General features: G+C 42.3%; 1 protein-coding gene across 1 annotated transcript in view; it reads left to right on the forward strand.

Moving 5' to 3' along the window:
• The first annotated feature begins 2,031 nt into the window (after positions 1 to 2,031).
• LOC148522945 (membrane-spanning 4-domains subfamily A member 4D-like) overlaps positions 2,032 to 26,805 on the forward strand; it is a 116,666-nt gene continuing 91,892 nt past the window's right edge. The window contains exon 1 of the mRNA XM_088473586.1: positions 2,032 to 2,044. The gene's annotated coding sequence lies outside the window, so the exon portion shown is untranslated. The remainder of the gene's footprint in view (positions 2,045 to 26,805) is intronic.

Raw genomic sequence — 26,805 nt, forward strand, 5'->3', positions numbered from 1 at the left:
CTGGACTGTCTGCCACATGGTCCCCAGCAGGATATCCTGCTTCCTCCCCTGCAGAGCCAGCAGATCTACTACGGCCAAACCTCAGTTCTGGAGCAGACTCGTCCTCTTCTGTGTCTGTGTGAAAAAGATAGAAAAAAAAATATTAGTACATTTGTAAATTTACTTCAACATGTTTTTTAAACATTTAACGAAAAATTACCTGCGGCAACATGCGGAGCCGCAAAGTCTGGCATGTCTGTCTCCACGTTGGACACGCCAAACACCTCCTCTTCCTGCACACACCCCTGTGCCAGCTCCTCCAAAACTGTCAGCTCCCCCCTCCATGCCTAGCCCTATCTGCCAATTTTTGTTTTAGGCAATATCTGAAGTCACTCCATCTGTTGGAAAACAAAAGTAGTTTTAGATTTAAAATATTCCCCAATAAATTTGGAAATAGGTTAGAGCATTTACGTACCGGCGTTTGACCTCTTTGGTTGAACGGACAAAGTCACCAACCCCATTGACAGCACTGGCTATGTCCTCCCACAGTTTCCATCTCTGTGTTGCACCCATATTTCGGGGTGCTTGTGCCAGGTTATCATGGCACATTTGCACTAAAACCTCCATCTCCTTTCTTGTGAATTGGGGCTGCCTTTTTCGTTTTTGTCTGGCCTGGGTGCTAGGCCCCGCAGCCTAATCATTCTCAGTCTCAACACCTTTCAAAAAGTTAAAAAAAAAAATATATATATTTTTTTAATTTTACATTTATATATTTGTAATTCAATTTTTGAGGTACTTACTGTGAGTTGCCGTATTTTGGCTTATTATACTACAGTATTAGCGAGTAAAGACATAAAATTCTGAAAAAGGTAAAAAAACAAAAGATAGAGGTCTGATATGAGTGACCCATGCCATGCCTGCCGCCACATATCATTATGCTTAGGGGTCTATTCATCATAGAAGGCCAAATGACCCCCAATGATTAAGTAACCACCTCGCCGCTGGGGATACTTAACACTGGAGCAATTCAGCATTGCTCTGGTGTGGGGAGAGCTGATCTGAAAAGCAGCAGTCCCCATGATCAGTAACACTGCTAATTATGTAGCTGCAGCGTTACGTACCAGTCCCGTCGCTGGCTTCTGCGCATGTGTGATCTGAGGTCACGCATGTACAAAGCCTCTGGGGGAGCAGTGAGGAGGCAGGAGATGAATCCCATAGGAAGAAGCGGGGGTTCCGAGAACCAGCATCATCTGAAGACGGCATTTGTTCTCGCAGGCAAACTCCGAACACTTTAAATTTTTTAAGTTTGCTAAACATATGGTGGTACGATCGAGCCCCTGATGGTGAATGGCCCGTTACATTACATTAGGGTGTGCACTACCAGAAAAACATGTCTAGCTCTGATTTTGGGGGTGGAGTTTATTGAGGGTGGGGTCTGGCGACAGAGCAGGATGTTGTCTTCTCAGGCATTTTGCGCCATAAGGAGCAAAAAGGATAGATGTATGAGGGCACATCTGTAATGCTGGGTACACACTGGCCAACATATCAGCCATTCAATTGAAAGGCCGATATATCGTGTGTGCATTGGCCAGAGTGTACCAGCGATATGTTTGTGAACGACGTCGTTCACAATCATATCGCGTCGGCTGTGCTCTACAGCCAATGCCCAATATATCTGCAGATATATTGGGGCATCTTGCTTTTTTGTATGGGCCGGCGGTGATTGACAGCTCAACTAGGCGGGCACATGTAAATGCCCGCCCACTTGTGACATAAGTCACGATGGATCGGGCAGCCTGTATAAAGAACATATGTTCTCCACAGACTGCAGATATATCTGCAGAATAGTCGATCTGTAGATATATCAGTGAGGTGTGTACCCACCCTAAGTTAAATGGAAACCTTCATTTTTATGTAACAAGTGATAGCACTGCCCACATTACATTCTTCTAAAAGAGTTAAAGGTAATTTGAGAAGGTAATTAAATTGCAACAGTAGTACTGATATAAAGAGAACTTCAGACTTTTGCATTGTATTCAGAAAGAGGTCTAAGGTTCACTGCTGGGTGAGTATACTCTCGCTTATATATAATAACTAAATCCTATTTTTCAGTAAACTCAATGTATATAAGTTTTTAAATGAACTACCATAGTTTTACTATATAATATTGTATTACTGTACGTTTCTCTGCATGTTACAAGTTAAGATCTGTATGTAAACACTTTATAACAAGAACTTAACAAACTATGGATTGATCATTGCCAGTGAGGAGCAAGATAGGGGTAGAAATGTTCGTAAAAAGTAAATACATTACAATTATAGTAATATTATTATATATAGTATATTCTGGAATGATGATAATAAGATTATTATCTACATCAGTGGTAGCAACCTGGAGCACTGCAGCTGCTGTGGAACTACACATCTCAGCATGCCCGTCCATAATTTTAGCATTCCCTAACAGCAAATTGTGGCAGGGAATGCTGAGATTTCTAACTCCACTTAGCTGGAGTGTCTCAAATTTCCTACCCAGTTCCACATCAAGTTGTTTTGTTTTGCTCTACAGCTTCAGATATGTCTAACTGAAATCATAAATATCTGTACAATGAAGCACAATGAATAGCCTGAGGGTGGATCGCATATTTTTAAAACAGGATTTTTACACACCAACAGTACCAATCATAATATTTGTTTATCCCATGAAATGTGTGTGACTAATGCAGTGATACATATATATATATATTTCTCTGGCTAGTCCGCACTCATTTATGAGAAATATAATCACTGGGGTGCAACTTCAAGCTGTGTCTAGGTGAAGCCACAAACCACCAGTATAGAAAGTACTTTAGGGGTGCACTCACCAGACTTCAATCCAGGTTCAGTATAATAACTTTATTCAATAGAAAAATAATCCAACGTTTCGGTCCTCTTGGGTACCTTGACAAAGGTCCCAAGAGGACCGAAACATTGGATTATTTTTCAATGGAATAAAGTTATTATACTGAACCTGGATTGAAGTCTGGTGAGTGCACCCCTAAAATACTTTCTACATATATATATATATATATATATATATATATATATATATATATTAGGGATGTGCAGGCTCGGATAGGTTCGAGTTTGCACGTTGAGATCGGATTTTTCCCTCCAAAAATACGGAACTCAGAAAGAGGCAAAACGTCATCTTGCATGGACGAACATCATCATTCCTGGACAAAAGTTTTTTTGGAGGGAAAAATCCGAACTCAACATGCAAACTCGAACCTATCCGAGCCTTCACATCCACATCCCTAATATATATATATATATATATATATATATATATATATATATTTGTGTGTGTGTTATTAAAACAACTGCTATGTAAGTTGAAAACATGTCAGCGATGTTAACATTATGTTTGTAATGCTGGGTACACACCAGAATGATGGATCGGCTGTCCCCCTGACTGACCGACCATTCAAACTATTTGGTAAGTGATCTACACATGAATTGTGCATACACACTTACCAATTTGCTGCCTGACATGCCTGACCACAGGAAGTGATGACATTATCGTGGTCAGTCTACAGGTCAGTCGGCAGGTCACCTGTACACAAAGACAGATGTACCGATATATCTAATACTTGCCTAATTTTTTATCTCCTCTCCTGGAGGTACCTGGAGAGGAGATGCAGCTCGCTACTTTGGGGGCAGAGAAAAATTCTGTGATTTGTGGGTCTGTAGGGACTAAGGCCCTCATTCAGACCTGCCCACAAGCGCTATGCACTCACAAATGGGTCGATGGTGGGGCACTGCGCACGCACCACGTGCGCAAGCCCTGGAGCAAGAGAGAAATTCTCTCGCTCCGGGGCTCGCTACAAATGGGGAGGCTGTCAATGTTGATCGACAGCTCGCCCCGTTTTGTAGGTGGGGGGGTGGCTGGCCAAACGGAGGTGTTCCTGAAGGAACACCTGCCATTTGGAGGCGGCCCTACTGACATTGTGAGTGATGATAGTTGTGAGCTTCCAGCTCTATTAGAGCCAAAAGCTCACTGGGGCTTGCGGCAGAAGAGACCCTACCACAAGGGTCTCGTCGCAAGCCCCGATGGTCGCGATGGTCAAGACCATCACAACCATCACCTGGCCACTCGCTGAAGCTGTGGGTGGTCACCCACAGCTTAGCGAGCAGCCAGGAGGCCGGCTTTAAAAAAAAAAGCGCCTGCCCTCATTCAGAGCGAGCGCTCACTTTTTGCGGCTAAAATAACACAATTTTAGCCCTGCACCCTTCCTACGGACCACGATTCCCTGTGGTATCATTTCCCCATTCTGCTCACTTCATTAGGAAGTGGTTGGGATGTGGGGGATCCTGCCCCTCTTCAAGGGCTGCGTGAGTCTGCCCAAAAATGTGGGAGTCTACCGCATCTTCCGTGAGAGTAGGCAAGTATCATATATCTGCAAGATATATCATTGTCTGACATGCTGTGTGGCCAACACAATATGACGGTGAACTACGGTACATCGTTGACAGACATATCTGCTGTACACAACAGCCAATGTACTTAGTGGTATCCCATTCATCAGCTGTAAGAACGATATATCGCATAGTGTATTTTATAATTATTTTCATGTCCAATCAATAAATAAACACAAAAAAAATTACAAAAATCACAAAATAGGGCACACTGTAAAATTGAGGCGACATACATCTGATCATCTGATTTGCAAATAACAACTGGGCATGAGCTGTGAGCTCCTCTCAGTCTAACATGAATCAAGTAAAAAAAAAAAATATAGATACAATACTGCTGGTCTACCAAAATAATCTAGATAAAATAATTGTAGATAAAACTTAATTTGTTTTTGACTGTATTCAGTATTTGTAGTGATTGCAAACACATGCTAGGTCTCATTACTTAAGAGCCTCTATATGGCTTTAGAAGCCTGGCTGTAGTGCTCAATATAGAAGTGCGAAATTAAAAGTGCAATTTAAACATAATTGTGCCGTTATACCGCCGTTAAACCGAATTCATACAGATGGATAACATGCAAACTGCACCTGAAATCTGAAAAACATTTGGACAAAGTAACATCATGAAATGAGAGCTCAAAATACTACTTATTCAATACAAACACCGGATGTCAGCATTGCCAGGACATTATTCACTGGATTCTGCTTGCTCATTGTTAGAACTTAACATTATACTTGCTAAACTTTGTCCTAGCTCTGTGATTACACATACCTCAAACCTCTCTGTATTCTGCACCAATTTCAGTTTTATTCTTAGAAATAATGTCTTGTTACCTAAGTCCTATGCCCTGCCACATGTAATCTAGCTTCTAACAGTCTACTTTCACATTCATTTTCTCCACCTATTAAATCTCCTCTTTTACTCCCCTCAATAATAAACTTTTGCTATTGTGCAGACACCTTTTATCCACTGTATTCTAATTTGATTTTCTGCAAATCTCCTGCACTGTCACTCACACTCATTTTTTATTACTGTTTCCAGTTTTCCTCCCCCTAACCGCCTCTGCCACACCATGACCATGTTTTCTTCCACTTCCACTCTCACTCAGTGTCTACCTAATCCTCTGCTCTGTCCCTTCTTCCACCTTTATCCTTTTCCCCTTGCCTCCTTCACCTTCTCCTTCCCTTATCTCCCTTCCTCTATCTGCCTTCATCCCTCTCCTCTCCTACTACTACTATACTTGCATTCTCTTCTACCCTACCATGGTCCTACTACCCCACTGCTAATCCCTCCTCCAACCCTCCTCTCCATGCCACCTCGTCCCACCTCCATACTCATCTCGTTAAGCCCTCTCCCTACTCACCACCTAATTCATCTCGGTCCCCAAAAGCAATCTCAGTAATCCTGAAAATCTCATTCACATCTCTCCCACAAACACTGTCCCTTTATCCTGTGCCCTCTGGAATGCCAGATCGGTCTGTAATAAACTGGTTCCCTACCATGACCTTTTTATCTCCAACAACTTGCATCTCCTAGCCATTACTGAAACCTGGATTTCACCTTCTGACACCACTTCTGCTGCAGCTCTCTCCTCTGGGGGCCTCACACCCCTCGGCCTGGGGGTTGCCATGGTGGTGGTGTTGGCGTCATTCTATCCCCTGGTTACACCTACCAACTTATACCCCCTGTACCATCTCTTACATTCTCTACACTTGAGGTTCATGCTATACGTCTTTTCCAACCAGTACACCTGCGAGTAGCTATCATTTACCGTCCCCCTGGCCCTCCCTCCAAATTCCTTGACAACTTTGCTTCCTGGCTCCCTCACTTTTTCTCCTCAGACCTTCCCTCCATTATCTTAGGTGACTTCAATATTCCAATTGATATCCCCACTGAATTCTCTGCTTCCAAACTCCTTACCCCTCACATCCTCATTTGGTCTCTCCCAATGGACTTCCTCACCCTCCTATGTGAGTGGGCTTTCGCGTGATCTGGTCTTTACTCACCGTTGCGATATTTCTTATTATTCCAATTCCCCATTCTCCCTCTCTGACCATCGCCTTCTCTCTTTTAACTTATCCCTCTCTGCTTCCCCCCCTCTACCTCCTAAAGCCACTCTCACTAAGCGTAACATTGAGGCTATCGACACCGTATCCTTTTCTTCCCTACTTGACTCACTTCTCTCTCCTTTGCTCTCTCTCTCTCCTGCCCTGAACAAGCTGCTTCCCTATACAATGCCTCCCTTACTTCTGCGCTTGACTCTGTTGCTCCGGCTATCACTACTCACCCTTGCAGATCCACACTTCAACCCTGGCATTCCAAATGCACCAGATATCTGCAAAAGTGTTCACGAACTGCCGTGCGACAGCAGAGTAGGTCATGCTCTAAGGCAGATTTTCTCCATTTCAAATTTATGCTCTCATCCTACTGTGCTGTCCTTTCCCTCTCTAAACAGTCATACTTCAAGCACCTCATCTCCTCCCAGTCCTCAAATCCGCAGCATCTCTTCACCACCCTGAACTCCCTCCTTGCTCTCTGCCCTTGACTTTGCTTCCTACTTCACATCTAAAATTGACTCCATATGTGAGGATATCATATCCCACCAGTCCCCCAGCACTACATCTCCTCCATTCCTGGGTCATCCCTCCCCTTCCACTTTACCTACACTAAAATCCTTCTTCCATGTATCTGGAGAGGCAGTCATGGCCCTTATCCAGTCATACCCCCATTCCACCTCCCCCCTTGACCCTATCCCTTCAAGTCTCCTCTGCTACCTCTCTCCCTGCACCTGTTCCCATCTTGCCCACCTCCTCAATCTCTCCCTCTCATCTGGCACTGTCCCGTCTGCATTCAAACATGCCCTTGTCTCCCCCCCATTCTTAAAAAAACCTACTCTTGATCCTAACACTCTCTCCAACTACCGACCCATCTCTCTTCTCCCTTTTGCAGCCAAAATCCTTGAGTGTATTGTTTACAACCGCCTTACCACCTTTCTTTCCTCCCACTCCCTCCTTGACCCTTTTCAGTCTGGCTTCCGTTCTCTCCACTCCACAGAAACTGTGTCGTAGTTGGTAAGAAACTCCACTAGTAGGATGTGTGAAAATTTTTCCTACTTGCATATACAGTATCTGCAATTAACACAGTTACCAAATTTGTATGCACCCTTTTGCAAGCTGAGCCAACCTGTAGTAGAATTCACTCTCGGGCTGATGTCAGAGTGTACAATCATATCTCCAATATTACTGCTGCGTTTAAAGCAAAATAGCGGAGTGCGTTCACAAAATTCACTCATCACAGGATCTGTTTGTATGATATGCCAATGCTTGAGAACTGCTTTTTTAATCACAACTGAAGAAATAGAGAAAGTGCTAGAAAACACCAATTGATTCTCATTTTTAGGATCTTTTTCAGTCTCCAAAAGAGCATCTCGATCCAATCTCTTACAGCGTTCAATAGCCTGATGGACTTCATCTGGGTCATAGCCACGATCTATGAAATTCAGGGCCTGATTCTGACCCTGGTGTGCTGGGTGTGTGGCTGCCCAGACGGAGGCGTTCCCATGGGAATGCCTACCATCTGGGGCCGGCCCCACTGACATCACAAGCTGTGTTGGTCACCCACAGCTATGCAAGCGGCCAGGAGGCTGCTCTAAAAAAACAATAGGCAGGCACTGATTCAGAGTGAGCGCTCTGAAAGAGAGTCAGGCTCTGAATCAGGCCCTCAGTCCCATTTTTTCAGAGCCCCTGGCACTTTATCCGCTTCAGATGTAATCCGCATCACTCGTATCAACTGGGAGAAAGGAATTCCTCTCTTAAGTGGCCTGGGGTGAAAACTTGAGGACATAAGTAAACGTGTTCTTATCAGTAGATTATTTAAAAATCTCAGTTGTAAAGGAGTTATCTCTGATGCCCACAAGGACATCCAAAAATTCAATGGCCTCAGCACTATGTTTGCATGTAAACCTAATGGAACCAGGTAAACTATTCAGTTTATTCACAAAATTCAGAAGGGTCGATTCACCACCAGTCCACAGCATGAACAAATCATCAATAAATCGAACATAAAAAGCAACAAAACATGAAAAATCTGGATCCGCCATAATATGTACCTTTTCAAAATAATACATAAAGAGGTTGGCATATGATGGGGCCATATTCGACCCCATCGCTGTGCCAACCAGCTGTAAATAAAAAAAAAAAATTTGTGTAAAATAATATCAATCAAAAGTAACAAAAATTCAGTCTGCGGTCCAGCATACTGTGGACTGGTTTCAATCACCCTACGCACAGACTGCATACCCTCCTCATGCCTGATGTTGGTGTATAAACTGTTGACGTCAAGCGTCACCAGTATACACCCTCTAGGAGGAGTGCCAAAAGAGATCAATTTCTTTAGAAAATCCGAAGTATCTTTAATATAGTAAGGCATAAGCTGGACGACAGGCTGCAAGAAAAAGTCCACAAATTGTGACAACGGTTGACCCAGCGAACCCCTAGAGGAGATAATAGGCTTCCCTGGGGGCTGGGTCAACCCTTTGTGCACTTTCGGTAGAATATATAAAAGGGGTGTTCTGGGAAAATCTTGTATCAGGAAATGCACCTTGTTGTCATCAAGCCACCCATTAGATAATCCCATGTTTATGACAGAGTCTATCTCCCTCTTAAAACTCTCTGTGGGGTAAAATCTAAGTTTTTTGTAACAGCTCTCATCCGTAAGCTGTCTCATGACTTCACTCACATAATCCACTTTATTCAATACAACTACGCCACCGCCTTTATCGGCGGGGCGGACTACAATGGCATCGTTGTCACTTAGTGACTGTATAGCTAATCTCTCAATATTGGACAAATTAGGGTGTAAAATCCTGGCCCTACGTAGACTGGGGATAGTATCTATTTTCACAAAATGCATAAACGTCTCAATGGACGCATTATTAGATGGAGGGTCAAACGAACTAGACATTCTAAAGGGAGTCTTATTATTGGTGATTGCGCCTTTTTTACTAAAATAATCCATCAGGCGCAATTGCCTGTGGAATCTGTATAATTCTGTTTCAAAATCAAAACTCTTTGTCTATGTGTCTGTACAAAAGACAATCCTTTTGACAAGACACTATACTCCGAATCATTAAGAGTGTAGTCAGAAAGATTAAATACAACTACCTCCATGCTCCTCTGGAATTCTTCCCATTTGTATTTCTTATGCTTGACACCCCCTCTCCTACAGGGTTTTTTAAGTCTTTGTCCAAGGCTCTGCTCCGTGTCAACGTAGCCATGCCTAAAAAAGTCCCTTTGCGACTACTAGACTGATCAGAGTCCCTCTGAGAGGTATGTGACTCGATGTCCGCAAAATACCTTTCTGGTCTCCTTCTAGGAGCCTGACATCCTCTCCAAGAATGCCTAGGGGGCTGGGACATTAACCACGGATATACCTTGAGTTCTCTGTAATCCTCCTTCACCTTTCTATATTTGTTCTTTTTAAAAGATAATAAATCACTTTTGAACACTGCAATAGTATCCTCTAATTTACACAACCAATCCATGCCAGTATCTGCTTTTAATATTTCGAGCCCACCGGTTTCACATATTGTAATCTCTTTCTTAACATTCTCTAAATCAGAGTTAACCTGTTGTATTACCAATAACATAAGATCAAAGCTACATTGATTAAGGATGAGACACCATTGCCTACAGAAATCCTTGTTATTACATCCCAATGTGGGCTGATTCCTCATGCGAAAGCCTCTGGGAATGAGACCATCTTTATGATATTGGGAAAGGGTCAAGCCGTGCAGTTCAAGCTCAACCAACCTTTTTCTTAACTTAACTAAATCAGCATGTACCTCTGTAGAACTGTCAGTATCAAAAGCTAACTGATCAGTGTTGGCAAATAAGATTTTAGAGATCTCCTTATCCTGAAACCTCTTGGTGCCGGTCAAATCTCCAATGTCAAACTCCATCACAAATGCGACATGAAACCAATACTAATTACAAACATGTAACACTAAAGACAAACAACAATAATAAATACCGACATACACATATATAATAAAACCGTGGTGCAGTTTGAGTGTCCAGTCTTGGAACAAAAAGTAGAAAATGTAGAAAACCGCACAACACCTAAAGTTCTGATTGCAGGTGCAAGGCCACACAAATGTTAATATAGCAAACCGTCCACTTGTAGATCCACCAGGGGCTCAACCAGAGACGAGGCCAGCACTCAATAATTATCATAGATTAAATCCAAGAAAATTTTCACACATCCTACTAGTGGAGTTTCTTACCAACTATGACACAGGATGACATGTGAGACCAAGTTTGTTACCTACGTTATTCAATGCCCGTGTCAAAAGCTATACGGAGGTAAGACAATACGCATGGTTAAGGAATGGATAGCGATTCATCGCTCCTCAATAAAGTAGGCTGCAACATCAATAGAGGCCAATACTATACCGGTCACAAGACATTTTGCACTTTGTGGACATACCATTAAAGATTTCAGATTCATGCCCTTGGATCATGTACCCCCATTGCATCGCGGGCGTGATAGGAGCAAATTATTGCTCAAACAAGAGTGCCGTTGGATTTATCAACTAGCCAGTATGGCACCATTGGGACTGAATGAGGAGTTATCATTTTCGCCTTTTTTGTAATATTTCATAAGAATTTTTTTTTTCTGATCATGGTTAGTAGCGCTATGTTTGCACCTTGATATGTTTTGGTATATGTGGTATTTATGTTTATGTCTTTTTCTTATATGTTCTCTTAGATGACTTCTAATTCATTGCATTCAACCCTGGAATTGAGCAATTTAAATTGACTCAATACAATTATGGGAGTCAAGGGCAGACTATAACTGTATTTTGGGCAGCTTGTAGATGGTTTTTAATAGCTGTCAGTTACTGCAAGACTCTCTTCCTGTTTTGTTGGTTTCCAGGGTGATAGTGGGCGTCTCTTGAGCCATCTGGCTGATTGTGTGGCAGCGGTGTCACGTGGTCGCGGGTGACGGGGATCGGGATTTCCGATCTGCGTCACTGACAGGAGACGGTGGTCACCGCGGCTGCACGTGGCTTTGCTGGCAGGAATGACGTGATTGTTTGCACAGGTGAGATGTGTTCCTTTGCTTATGGGAACAGGTATTTATATGTTACACTGTACACTTTTTCTTTGACATCCCCTGATGACGGTTGATACCGAAGCAGCTGTAGGGATCTGACAGTGGGGGAAGGAGCTTTGATGTGTTGATGCTCGTACCTGCTGTAATGTATGATATGCTGAACAAGATGTACCTGTTATTCACTACAGTGTTGCTATTAAGCCATTTTCTTGGATTTAATCTATGATACTTATTAAGTGCTGGCCTCGTCTCTGGTTGAGCCCCTGGTGGATCTTCAAGTGGACGGTTTGTTATATATATATATATATATATATATATATATATACAGTACATGCAATGGCAAGGAAATAGATAATGATTGCACTAAGTACAGTGCGTCCTTGTGGTTATCAAGCTATAAAAATAATATGGCAGATTTGCACAGAAAGAAGTTTATGAAACATCAGTTATTCCTGATAGCTAAAGTCTTTAGAAAGATAGACATATATGTGCAGAGTCTGCACAATAGAAGATGTCAGCATGGGAATTTTCTAAAACTGCGTCCTACACCATTTTTTTATCAATCACCACATGCACAGTGGGTAAGATTTACTAAACAACAGGTTTTCCGGAGTTTGCAACAGCAGCTTTATGGTCAAAACCACAGTATTTATTGAATATTTTAACCTTCTACATTAAACTTGCTGTCGATCCACGTTAGTTTTCTAAACCACAAGCCAGCCATTATTTTTTAAATTCTGCATTGCTTCCATGTAGTATGATCTATGCAGCCTTCCATATATTTAAAATTAACAGGGAATAAAAGAAAGAAATTGGTGCAAATTGTTCTGGTTAGCAGATAACATTTGAGGCCTCTACAATAGGGTTAGTGCAAAGTGGTTAAGCAATAAAAACACTGTACTGTCCATTACATAAACAGTTATATACACACACACTACACATCTGTACCGACATTTGCATGCAAAACAAAAAAACAATGCATAGGCATACACTCACGTGCTATAGTAAACACACTGATACATCATAAAGCATAGAAAAATAAGCAATAGAAAAATTTACCAATGGTAGAATTTTACCTGTGGTACAACATACTGTACCTCCCAACTGTCCCACTTTAGGTAGGACATTCCAACATTTTGGTGGACATTCCCGCCATCCCAGATGTCAGCTGCAATGTCCCATCGGGGGGCGGGCTTGGAGGAGTACTCTGTCCCACTGCATCTCCAGGAGTTCTGCAAGGCCACACCCTTTTTTTTTGTCGCATCGCTTTAACGCATGCAAGGGGTCAATAATTTACAATGTCTTATGTAAGGAGGTATAGGTACAATCGTTTACACTAATTTTGTCTTTTTCAGTTTAGTTCTTATGGAAGCTAAATATCTACAGTATGTATATTATGTGAATGATGTTTTTCCACATAAACTATGTGACTGTTTTACTTGTATTACCGGTTTATTAAAGGAATGTACGCATAAAATGACAACTGGCGTTTGTCAGGTAATGAAAATGATATAGGCATATTTACGTATAGACCTGTAAATACTTGCAGGGGTGGATTGGAAATGTAAAATTTCCCCGGAAAGCACTGCTGTATACTCTGATAGTGGCCTCACATTGTGGGGTCTATGTGCCATAAGGGCGGGGAGTGCACTGCTAGCGTGGGTTTCACCTTGTTAGTAAAGTAAAGGCCCCCATACACAGTAAGATTCAAAGTTGGTAAGATGAGTTGGACGATTGCCCTTGATATTCTTCCCTTGAAACTTTTCATAAGATGTGGTCAAATGGTGTACGATTGATCATTACGATCATAGGATAAGATGCATAGAAGTGTGTCACATCGTCCACGATCTCTTTGCAAACCCATCTGATCTGCGATCCAACTAGACGACGGCGGGGACGCGCATCGGCGTCGCAGAACACACAAAATACACATATTTTCATACGGTTGGTCTGTCCAACCTGTCGTAACTGGCCATATCGTGTAAAAAATCGTCCCGTGTATGGGCACCTTTAGTGTGGACAACATTCAAAAGACATAGCAAACCCTTTAAACAATGTTAGGCTACCTCCAAACCACTGTTATGGTGTCTGAATGTGATTGGCAAAATTAGAACTTTCCTAAAGATTTTGGATAGTTGTTCAACAGTCTCTCTCTTATCTGTTGTGACTACGTGCCATTGCTGGTGTGTTAAGCTCAACTTCTGCTTGTCTGAGGTTCTGAATTTTGGAGCCCTGTTTGGAAAAGCAATCTTAGGTGTAAATTTGGTTTAGGGTTTTGTCATTCTGGCAGTTTTGCAATCCATTGATTTAATAAAAGCAAATCCAATTGGGAATCAGCTGTCAATTCAGACTTTAGAACATAGCTGAATATTGCTTGACCCGCAATATATTTTACATTAGAAGTATAGAAACCCCAGATTTATTAAGGGGTGGGATAAGAACACGCTGCAAAACCAATGGAAAACCCGCCCAAATGATAAATGTGACTCTGGCAGGTAAGTTTGCATCAAGCACTGCATAGATCAAAAGGATCTGTGCAGACTTTGATAATTAAATAGTGGAAAAATTGGATAATTTAAAAAAAAATTATGACCAGGCTGGTAATGAAAAATAGGGGGCCACTACTTTTCAATAACCAGCACTAAGCTGAACCTGCCAGGACACGTAGTGTGGGGTCTCACTCCTATGATGTCTAATGGCCCAGTTTGGTTAGCCTAGGGCTGGAATACCTATGGAATTGGGACCTGTCACCCAATTTTTTTTCAATTAGCCCATTTTTCAACTTTTTAGACTTCAAAGCCTGCAGAAATCCTGTTGATCTGTGCAGTGCTTGAAAACTGGTTTGTGGCAGGTTTGCAGCTGGATAGGGGCTTCAATACCAATGGGCATTGACGGCAGATTTTATATGACAGTCAAAACTGATGCTTAGTATCTTTATCTTGTTACTTTAGACACTAAAACGCTGTCGATGTCCGTCAATTTTGAATTGAAGCAAAACCCGGAGCTTAGTAATTTTAGATTATGACCAGCTTCTCTAGAGTCTATAGTGAACTTTATGTAAGGGATGTGTGTGCAGCCTTGATGATAAGCAGAATACTGTACATAACACCAGCGGTTAACTGTGTAGGCAATGACCAGTCAGGTAACTTAACCAGGCTCTGTGGTTTGTTGATAGAAAATTAATGTATGGCCATACTCAGTCAGTGGCGTCCCTCCCCGTGGTGTCACCCGGTGCGGGGAGGGACGTTTTGAGTGCGGCATAGCCTCGTGCAAAGGGGCATGACCTCGCAAGATGAGGGTGTGGCCTCGAGGCCTGATCCCCCGTTGTCCCATTTTTTAATATTACTGGGGGGGTGCAGGGGGTGCTGTTTGCTTGTGTTACAGTGCCGGCTCCCTCACAGTGTTAGGAGCCGGGTGCTGCACTTAATACTACAGTGCAGCACCCGGCTCCTGTCACTGTGGGGGAGTGTCAGTCGGCACCTTGGTGTCACCCCTCGGCGGGTGACACCCGGGTGCGGCCCGCACCCCCCTTGTGACGCAACTGTACTCAATGCATATATTCAGCAATGAAATGGACTTTGTAGCAGGGCAGGGGTGCAGAGAGACATCCCCAGCCAGAGACTCTCCTCTCTGAGGGTTATGGTGCAGAGTCTGGAACAACGGATGCAGTGGGGTAATGTTGTGGGACTCTGGCACTAAGAGGAGGATGTTTGTCCTCCAATAAGTCACTTATACACAGAACAAGATGGCACTATGCATGCATAGATACACTACTGACTGTCATCTTGGTTAGGAAACAAAACTTCCATGGGGGAGCCATTTTGTTGAAGACTGCGCAGTAGCGCAGTCCGCTACAAGCTACTCCATATTACACAAACCTTCAATTGAAGCTTTGTCGTAACAACCTGTACAAAAGGTGAGAATTGTCATACAAAAGAACATCCTGAAATAAGCAGATTGTTGACGTTCCCAAAAGGAAAGCTAAACCCAAAGTCTTGATAACATAGACCTTGGTAACAGTTTCTTGACTCATTGGGCCAAATGTAATAGGGTGAGAGTTTAGAAAATGTGAGATTTTAGCAGTAAACCCTCACACTTTTTAAACTCGGCCAATGTAATAGAGTCCGGGAACAGGCAAACTAAAAAAAACTTTCACGATTTAAACTCTCATCCAAATGTTTTCCAATTTTGAAGATAAAACTCAACCAATGTTAGAGTTTACTGCTAAACTCTCACATTTTCTAAACTCTCACCCTATTACATTTGGCCCATTATATTCAAACTATTGTCAACATTATGATACTTGATATATTTGTAGTTTGGACTCCTGTTTCTTGTAAAAGTCTTTTTTCTGATAGTAGACTTCCATTCACACCAGTTATTCTTTGACTTTAGCTCTTGGACCTCCTGTGGTACACAAAATGCAATATTTGTGAACTCTTCATCATATCTTTTGGGTGGTTTGCCAATGTTTGTTCTAGCAGATGACGTCTGTTGCGGCTGAACTCCCAAACTGGTAGTTTCTGGTTCAGAATTGTCTTCAAGTGCTGGCATGTTCAATAGAACATACTTCTCCTGCATGTTAAAATCTGGCTTTTCCACAACTTGTACTGTTTCTTTGAATACAATGTCTCTTGACTTGTTAAGCTTTTCTTGACTTGATAAGCTTTCTTGCAGTTGGATTCCGCAACCTGTAGCCTTTATTCTCACGAAAATATCCAAGCATTATGCACTTTAATGACTTTGCGTTTAGCTTGCGTCTTCTTTCCTTTCTTATTTGGATGTAAGCAGGGCTTCCAAATGTTCTCAGATGCTTTACACTTGGCTATCTTTTTGACCAGGGTATGTTTGTGGCTGGCCCAAGATCCCTTTAGGATCCAATAAAAAACAGAGGTATGCAGCCAGGAACAATAGGAGAATTTCTACTGGGCACCTCAGAAGTATGTTTGGATCAATAAGATGGTTCTGGTGATTCCTCTTTTTATATTTGGTAGAATTATTCTCAAACAACCATATATATAAAAAAACGGAGTAAAACAGCAGATAGTGTGTAACGTATTGAGGAAAAAATTCCAATCAGGAATAAAAATTAACTAATTCAGGGCCGTAACTATAGTAGTGTGACCTGTGCCATGGCACAGGGCACCGCAGGGCAGGGGGCACTGTTTGGGTAGTCAGTTCTCCTTATTATCATTCTCACTTGTAGCTTCATCTTCTTTTATCCCCAGCATCTCCTGGCATCCACTATCTCTTCCCTGACCCTTCCCCATGAGGCCATGGCCCTTTTTTAGGTGCACTATCTTATGTCTTTAGTTAAATATTTGGAGGGGGCGCCAATGCTCTCTCTGGCACAGGGCACTAAAAAGTCTAGTTACGGCTCTGAACTCACTCTTGGGAAATGAGTAGTAGGTGTTGGACACAATTCCAACCGTGGACCTACAGTGGTTGCAAATGCAACATAGATATCACGTGCAATGTGGTTGGTCAACTTTAAATCATCAGAAAATTGGAGGAAAAAAAATAACAAGCCTCCATGGTGCAGATCAATGTACCCAATAATATGGTGCTGTACGATTGTCATGTACTCACGATATTAAAATGAGTATTGGACACGATTTTCACCGTGGTCCTACTTCAACTCAACATTGTGATTATTATTTTCTACTGCTACACTGTAGTAACAGCATTTGGAGCATGACAATTGTATAATTAGGGAGATCCAGAGAACCTGCTCTCCCTACTTCCACTCCTAGGTCCATTGGTGAGTTATCAATTTTATCCTTACCCTGTTTATATGTTTGTCCTGTACCCTGTACCTTGTTTCTATACCGGTATAAGGATTTACTTTAGACAAACTTTTTCATCTGGCTTACTAGATATTTTTAATCATTTTATATTATCAGATTGATTTATATTTTAAACTTATACAGCACACATATATTGAGTACTTACTATATTATTGAATAAATACTTTTACATTGGTTTGTCTTATTATTATTCATATATATATATATATATATATATATATTAGGGGTGAGCAGGTTCGGATTTCTGAAATCCGAGCCCCCCCGATCCGAGTCAGGCTCGAATTTTCCCGCCTGACTCGGATCTGAAATCGAGGCAAAACGTCATTATCCCGCCTTCCGAGTCTCGCGGGTTTTGGATCCTATATAAGGTACCCGCGTCGGCGCCATTTTCTCACTCGGCTGTGGACAGTGAAGAGGGAGGGTGGGAGTTAGAGCTGGATGGGCAGTGTAGTATAGTGCAGTGTAGTGCTGCTGTTGTCCATTACTTCAAGTCCATAGGGGCTGGCTGGACTGTGTTGTGCAGTCAGTTCTCCATAGGGGCTGTGTCCACTCCAAAGTCCTGTGCAGTGTCCCAGTCCTAAAGGGGTGCTGTAGTGTTGTCCAGGGGGTGCTCTGTCCATCAGGGGTGCTCCCCCCAAGTGCTAAAAAAATAAAATATTTTCTGTGTTTGTGAATTGTGTGCGCAGTAGCCGCACGTGCATCAACAAAGTAGTGCCAAGCGTGCGCCTGTGTCATAAGTAAAGGGCCGGCTGGCTTGACCGTAAAAGGGTGCTGTAACCCCCAAAGTACACTCCAGTCCAAACCAAAAAAAAAAATATTTTCTGTGTTTGTGAATTGTGTGCGCAGTAGCCGCACATGCATCAACAAAGTAGTGCCAAGCGTGCGCCTGTGTCATAAGTAAAGGGCCGGCTGGCTTGACCGTTAAAGGGTGCTGTAACCCCCAAAGTACACTCCAGTCCAAACCAAAAAAATAAATTATTTTCTGTGTTTGTGAATTGTGTGCGCAGTAGCCGCACGTGCATCAACAAAGTAGTGCCAAGCGTGCGCCTGTGTCATAAGTAAAGGGCCGGCTGGCTTGACCGTTAAAGGGTGCTGTAACCCCCAAAGTACACTCCAGTCCAAACCAAAAAAAAAATTATTTTCTGTGTTTGTGAATTGTGTGCGCAGTAGCCGCACGTGCATCAACAAAGTAGTGCCAAGCGTGCGCCTGTGTCATAAGTAAAGGGCCGGCTGGCTTGACCGTTAAAGGGTGCTGTAACCCCCAAAGTACACTCCAGTCCAAACCAAAAAAAAAATAATTTTCTGTGTTTGTGACTTGTGTGCACTGTGGCTGCACGTGCATCAACAAAGGAGCAGCGCCAAGCGTGCGCCTGTGTCCCATAAGTAAAGAGCTGGCCGGCTCATTTCTTAAAGGGTGGTGTAACCCACAAAGTGCACTACTCTCCAGCAAAAATAAAAAAATATTTTCTGTGTTTGTGTGTGCTTTAGCCGCATGTATATATCAATATAACATAAATGGAGGACCAAACTTTCTCCGATAAAAATAAAATAGGGAAAGATCAAGAACCACTTCCTCCTAGTGCTATTGCTGCTGCAGGGAGTTGTTCATCATCCCAGAGAGGAAGTAGGAACATCACTACTTTTACTAAACAATTGACCCTCCAACAGTCCCTAGCGATGAGGATGAAGTACGACAAGAGTCATCCTGAAGCAAAACGTATAACTGAGGCCTTGACTGCTATGTTGGTGTTAGACGTGCGTCCGGTATCCGCCATTAGTGCAGTGGGATTTAGACAATTGAGGTAGTGTGTCCCCGGTTCCAAATCCCGTCTAGATTCCACCTGCATCCTCAACGCAGCAGCGACAAGCGTGCATCTGTCTGTTAAAGGGTGGTGACACCCTCAAAGTGTGCTACACAAACAATAAAAATATTGTTCTTTTTTTTTCTGTCTTTGTGAAATGTGTGGGCTGTAGCTGCACCTGCATCCCTAAAGCAGCAGCGACAAGCGTGCGTCTGTCTGTTAAAGGGTGGTGACACCCTCAAAGTGTGCTACACAAACAATAAAAATATTGTTCTTTTTTTTTTCTGTCTTTGTGAATTGTGTGGGCTGTAGCCGCACTTGCATCCTCAAAGCAGCATCAACAAGCGTGCGTCTGTCTGTTAAAGGGTGGTGACACCCTCAAAGTGTGCTACACAAACAATAAAAATATTGTTCTTTTTTTTTTCTGTCTTTGTGAATTGTGTGGGCTGTAGCCGCACTTGCATCCTCAAAGCAGCAGCGACAAGCGTGCGTCTGTCTGTTAAAGGGTGGTGTAACCCTCAAAGTGCTCCAAAAAATAAAAAACTATTTTTTTAATGTATTTGTGACTTGTGTGAGATGTAGCCGCACGTGCATCAACATAGTAGCAGCGCCAAGCGTGCGCCTGTGTCATAAATCAAGGGCTGGTTTGGACATCTGGTCCGGACTGAAGGACATGCCAACAATTTCTGACAAGTTTACTGTCACTGCATATGATACTGTCCTCAAAGCAGCAGCGACAAGCGTGCGTCTGTCTGTTAAAGGGTGGTAACACCCTCAAAGTGTGCTACACAAACAAAAAAAATATTCTTCTTCTTTTTTCTGTCTTTGTGAATTGTGTGGGCTGTAGCCGCACTTGCATCCTCAAAGCAGCAGCGACAAGCGTGCGTCTGTCTGTTAAAGGGTGGTGTAACCCTCAAAGTGCACTCCACAAACAATAAAAATATTCTTTTTTTTTTTTCTGTCTTTGTGAATTGTGTGGGCTGTAGCCGCACTTGCATCCTCAAAGCAACAGCGACAAGCGTGCGTCTGTCTGTTAAAGGATTACATCGGTGACAGCATCCAAGTAGGCATGTCAGACAGTCCGTACCTGTACTGGCAGGAAAAAGAAGCAATTTGGAGGTCCCTGTACAAACTGGCTCTATTTTACCTGAGTTGCCCCCCCTCCAGTGTGTACTCCGAAAGAGTGTTTAGTGCAGCCGGGAACCTTGTCAGCGAAAGGCGTAGGAGGTTGCTTCCACAAAATGTGGAGAAGATGATGTTCATAAAATGAATTATCAACTCTTCCAGGGAGACCAGCCTCCAGAACGTACAGAGGGACCTGTGGTTCCAGCGGGGATGAATTAATACTCTGTGAGGATGAGGATGTACACAACACTGAAGAGGGTGAGGAATCGGTGGATGAGGAGGATGAGGATGACATCTTGCCTCCGTAGAGCCAGTTTGTGCAGGGACAGATTAATTGCCAGCTTGTTTTGTGGGGGCCCAAATGAACCAATCATTTCAGCCACAGTTGTGTGGCAGACCCTGGTGCTGAAATGATTGGTTTGTTAAAGTGTGCATGTCCTGTTTATACAACATAAGGGTGGGTGGGAGGGCCCAAGGACAATTCCATCTTGCACCTCTTTTTTTTCTTTGCATTATGTACAGTTTGGGGCCTAGTTTTTCAAACTGCTATCCTGTCTGCCACTGCAGTTTCACGCCTAGATGGGTCATGTGTTTGTGCCGCCCACTCGTGTCGCTTAGCATAGTCATCCAGCTACCTCGGTGCAACCTTTTGGACATAAAAACACTATTGTGAGGTGTGAGGTGTTCAGAATAGACTGGAAATGAGTGGAAATTAAGGTTATTGAGGTTAATAATAGCATAGGAGCAGAAAAACCAACAAATTCTGTGATTATAGCTGTTTTTATGCTTTTTTTCAAAAAAATACATATCCAAAACACAAAACCCAGAACCCAAAACACGGAAGGGTGGTTTTGGCAAAACCAATCCAGATCCAAAACACGAAGAAAGATCCAGATCCAAAACCAAAACACAAAACACGAAAAGTGGCCGGTGCACACCCCTAATATATATATATATATATATATATATATATATATATATATATATATATGTATATATATAAATAATATTTTTTTTTTGTACTTCTTATACCGTTGATTAATAGTGTCATATTGAGTGAGCGCTAGTTTCACCTCTTTGTTTACATTTGTAAAGTAGGTGAGGTAGCCTACATGTTTTCCAGCTGCCCTCTCCTTTCCTCAGTAATTATTGAATTAGCGCAGCCAATCTCTCTGTATTTACTATTTTAGTGATTGTCAGCAATTTATTGTAGATTGCCTTGGTTGTGATAGGATCAAACTCACTTATCTTAGTTAACCATTCCTCATTGCAACTGAAATGTCTTATTATACCTGAATCAATATACTGTGAATCTTTTCTGTGGTTATCTGTTACACTCAGGGCTGACTGATCTACCTTGTTAAATGTCTAGTTCTTAACTGGATCCACTTATCTTTGGTCACAAGGTAATTGATTGAAAACAATCTTATGGCAATTATATCATTGGAACTTGAATTAAAATATTTCTAATATTTTCATTCTTTGCTTGTAAAGCAGTTGTCTTGCATGTTCCTATACCTGCAAAAACTTTGTTCTCACTGTGTCTGTTGTCAATTTTGCAGTGTTTACTTCCACTAAGAAGTCAAACTCTGGTTTTAGATTTTTGAAGCTTGTCGGTTGCAAATTCCTCATATTCTGTCTGTACACCTACAGATGCTATCTGCTGAGAAACAGACAACATCCTGTCTATATAGTCATTCATACTGTACTTCTGCATTTTGTAACTTTGTGTTAAGTAATAGATGTCTTAAGCGTATACACTCAAGTCTATGGTACTCATGACTCTCTCTTCTTCATCTGGGTTTGGACTGTCACCAATATCTACTGCAACATTCCACAGTCCCTCCCGCTTAAGTTGCATTTCCATACCAAATTTCCAAGTTTAATGAAACCTGTTATAGGCGTTGTTCCTATACTTGTGTTCCTTACAGCCTTATTTTACAGTTCTGATGCAGTAAAATATTTTCTCTGTGATACTCTTTAGCTTAAAATGCACTGTGCTGCCACAGCTTTCAGCAATTTTAGATGTGGCCAAGATGGCACATCAAAGCTTGTCTGGCATTTGTTATACACTTGCCACTGTGCCTTGGGCACTTCAGTATACCCTCTTCAGATTCTAAACCCTCTTCTCTTATTTATATATTGAGGTATCCCTTCTGTAGTGAAGTCTTCTGGGTGCCTGTCATGGCTGCACTCTCATGGAGCTTGCATGCAGTTCCTGGGACTTGTAGTGCTGTTCTGTCTTTCTACTTGAGGTATATTGTGTCAGGGTCCATAACTTGTTGGGAATATGTGTTCAGCCTTAATGAAAAGCAGAATACTGTACCCACCAGCAGTTAATGGTGTAGGCAGTGACCAGTCAAGTAACTTTAGGTATTGCTGTTGCCAAACTGCAGTGACTGCTTTTGATTTTTGATTTGGATTTTTTTTTTCAAAAATGTTCAAAAAAAGCTAAAATCACATCATTTTAGGTTTTTTTTGTTCCTAGAGTATTATTACCCTCAATAACATTAATTTTCACTCATTTCCAATCAATTTTGACACACTCATAGCTCACAATATTGTTTTCATCCAGTTTAGGCCAAAAGGTTGCACCAAGACTAATCTAAGTGACAGCAGTGGGCAGCACAAACATGTTGCAGTTCAACTTCAAACATGGCACATGGCTCACACGATATGTAGTTAACATACCTACACCCGGCATCCGACTGACAAAATATGCACGCCAAAATGCTACTAACTGGCCATAAGACCGGTGCCAGAATACCGACAATAGTGGACATGCCGATGGCAAGTATAGCGGGCCATGTAGATCTTAGCCACGGGGTGGGGGTGGTTAGGTTTAGGCATCACGGTGGGGATTAGGGTTAGACTAGGGGTGGGTTAGGGTTAGGCACCACTGGGGGGGTTAGGGTTATGAACTAAGGTGGGAGGATTAGGTTTAGGCACCAAGGGGGGAAGGTTAGGTTTAGGCATTAACGGGAAGGGTTAGGGTGGGAGGTGGGGAGGGTTAGTGTTAGAATACAGAAAAGAAGGGTTAGGGTTAGGGGGGACGGTTAACATACTTATCATTACACTGAGCATCGGGATGCCACTATCGGTATATTGACAGCTGGCATCCCGAGTGCAAGGATTTCATACCGATTCCAGCTCACACTGCATGGATTTACAAGGCTTATATATGCACGTGAACAAAGTGCACCACGGTAAAGTGCACCAAACAATACAAACAATAGAATTTAATTTATCTATTTTTTATTTTGATTTTTTGATGTCGCAGCTCAATTCAAACTGTGTGGAGCCATAGGGCTTATATATGCACGTGAACAAAGCGCACTAGGGTAAAGTGCACCAAAAGGTACAAACAAAAGAAATTAATTTATCTATTTTTTTATGTCACAGCTCAATTCAAACTGCGTGGAGCCACAGGCTTATATATGCTCGTAAACAAAGCGCACTAGGGTAAAGCGCACCAAACAGTACAAACAATACGATTATTTAATTTAATTTTTTTATGTAGCAGGCACAGCTCTATTCAAATTCAAACTGTGTGGAGTTGAGTCACAGGGCGTATATATGCACATGAATGTCTTACTGATGGACACAGCACAGCCAATACAGCATACAGCAGCATGCACATTGACTAAGCAGAATACAGCACAGCATACAGAAGCATACACCCCTATACACATTGACTAAGCAACACAGCCACTTGTGACTTTTGAGTCTGGACACAGCCTATACAGCAGAGTACAGCACAGCATACAGAAGCATACATCCCTATACACATTGACAAAGCAGCACAACCACTTGTGACTTGCGAGTGTGGACACTGGACACAGCTTGTACAGCAGAGTACAGCACAGCATACATCACCGTGCACACCCTATACACATTAACTAAACAGCACAGCCACTTGTGAGTCTGGACAGAGCCTATACAACACAGTACAGCACAGCATACAAAAGCATGCACCCCTATACACACTTGACTTGTGAGTAAAATGCAGCATACAGCAGAGTGCCTGACAAGGAAATACCACCAAGTCCCATCTGTATTGTCTCATATAGAATCCAAAACCTGCAAGAATCTGACACCATGAGCATGACGGTTTGCCTCAAAGTGGAATCCAAGTCAGACAGGAAGACATGAGCAGCCACTTGGATTGACTTGGATTCCCGATGTTTGGGTGGGTTTGGATTCCAAGGAATCCAAACTGCTCATCTATAATATATACAGTATATATATTCAGCAATGGAGTAGAGCTCATAGCGGAGCAGGGGTGCAGAGAGCTCACCAGCCAGTGACTCTCCTCTCGGAGGGTAACAGTGCAGGGTCTGCAATGATGGATGCAGCTGGGTAATGTCATGGGTGTCTGGAGCTAAGAGGAGGAGGTCCATCCTCCACCATGTCACTCATACACATTGGCAAGATGGTGTCATGCATGTGTAGATACACTATTGGTGGCTATCACATTATCACACTCCACTACTAACACTTTATACATGTATGCATTTTCTTTAATTACAGTGGATATTGAGCAAGAGGCCATCTTTTCTCTAATGATTTCCCAATAGCACTTGTCCAGGGGGGCCTAAGTCTCTCTCCCACTCTCTCTCTCATGTCTACCACCAGGGTCCAGGAGCGTATCAAGGATGATCACACCCTTTTCAAGGTGGAAGAGAGACATAATTTCTCAAATGAGATACTGGAGAGGAGGAATTGCCTGACAAGAGAGACAAAACATAATGTCTAAGTTGAAGATCATAAAATTTAAGGTTGAGGTCTAGGTACACAGCATTAAGATCCTCATAAAACAGGAAAATCCCCCAGTTCATGGGGTCACAAACAAATTTTACTCCAAAGGCAATTAACATCTGGATTTATAATAACTTTAATCACTCTGTGCTATTTTTCCACAAGATAAAAGAGCTTTAAACCCCATAAAAGAGCACTTAACCAGAAAAACTAGCATTTATTTCACAATAGAGCTATAAACAAAGAAAATAAAAACTGTAGACATAAAAAGGCTATTATGTTGCATAATAGCTGTACACAAAATAGAAAATAAACAAGAAAGAGCTACAGTATTGACTCAAAAGAGCAACTCCTGGCTCACAGAAAAAACAAGGATGTTCCTCCAAGGATAATTGAAACAATTTTACTATTACTTGTGCATTGACTTTTATGATCATTACTGTTACACTTACATCTTACCAACACGATGTGTTCGGCATCCCTGCGGTCCAACGGGATGCGTTTGGCATCCCAGCGTTCGGGATGCTGACGTTTACATTACCGGTGCCAGAATTCCGATGCCGGTCAGAATCTCAGCACTGGCATCCTGATTGCTGGGATGCCAAAGGTAAGTAGTGGTGGTTGGTGGGAGGGGTAGGGTGCGGGGAGGGGAGGGGGAGGTTAGGTTAAGGCACTAGGGGGGAGGTTAAGGTTAGGCACCAAAGAGGAAGGGTTAGGATAGAGAGAGGGGAAGGTTTAGCATACCGACCAACGAATGTCAGTATGCTAACCCTGTCGGGATGCCGGTATCAGCATTCTGACAGCTGGGATCCCGACAGCTGGCATCCCATACCAAACCACTTTTCAACATGCTGTAGTTTGCTACAAACCTGCCCTTTGGACAGTTCACAGCATACCATCCTTTCAGGCCCTTACCTACACGACAACCAGGACCATAACATAATCAGACTATTAACTCTCTTCACCCTACAGTAAACATCATTAGAGACCACAAGAACAACCTAGAATCAAAACAAGAAACTAAATAACAGTCTTCCAGAACTCAAAACCTCTACACTGTTGCACCATGGAAACACCTACAACATGGTCACCAAAAACAGGCATCATTAAATAATATAGATAATATTCTTGCAGTACATACAAGTTCCTATAAGTACAAACCAGGAAGTACTGTACCTACATTTAAAATTTTAGACTGCCAAGAAAAACCCATTTTGGCATTGTAAAATGTTGTGTAGTTTACACCACCGTGGAACTTTTAACTTATGCCGTGGAGATGCATGTATTCTTTAAGTATGCCCCAATTTCCAAATATACAATACATGGCCAAAAGTATGTGAGCACCCCTTCTAATTAGTGTGTTTGGCCATTTCAACTCCATCTATTGCTGACAGGTTCAAATATCAAGCAAACATCTATGATCTCTCCATAGTCCAAAAATGTGCTGGAGAATGGGTCATAGTTAGATTTTGTAGGCTTTTAATATGGCACTGTCATATGCAATCTTTCCAACAAGTCAGTTCATCAAATGTCATCATTTAATACAAGAACTGTTCATCAGTATCTCCATGGATTGGGATTTCATGGATACACACAAGACTTAAGTCACCAAGCACAATACCAGAAATTGGCAGGAGTCTAAAGTGATGAATCACACTTCACCATCTTGCAGTCTGGTGGATGAATCTGGGTTTGGCAGATGCCACAAGAACTCTTCTTCCTGCCGGAATGTCTACTGTCATCTGTCAAGTTTGGTGTAGGGTGA

This window comes from Taudactylus pleione, unplaced genomic scaffold (assembly GCF_031769625.1).
Source record: "Taudactylus pleione unplaced genomic scaffold, aTauple2 ptg000136l, whole genome shotgun sequence".
In the NCBI taxonomy this organism is placed as follows: Eukaryota; Metazoa; Chordata; class Amphibia; order Anura; family Myobatrachidae; genus Taudactylus; species Taudactylus pleione.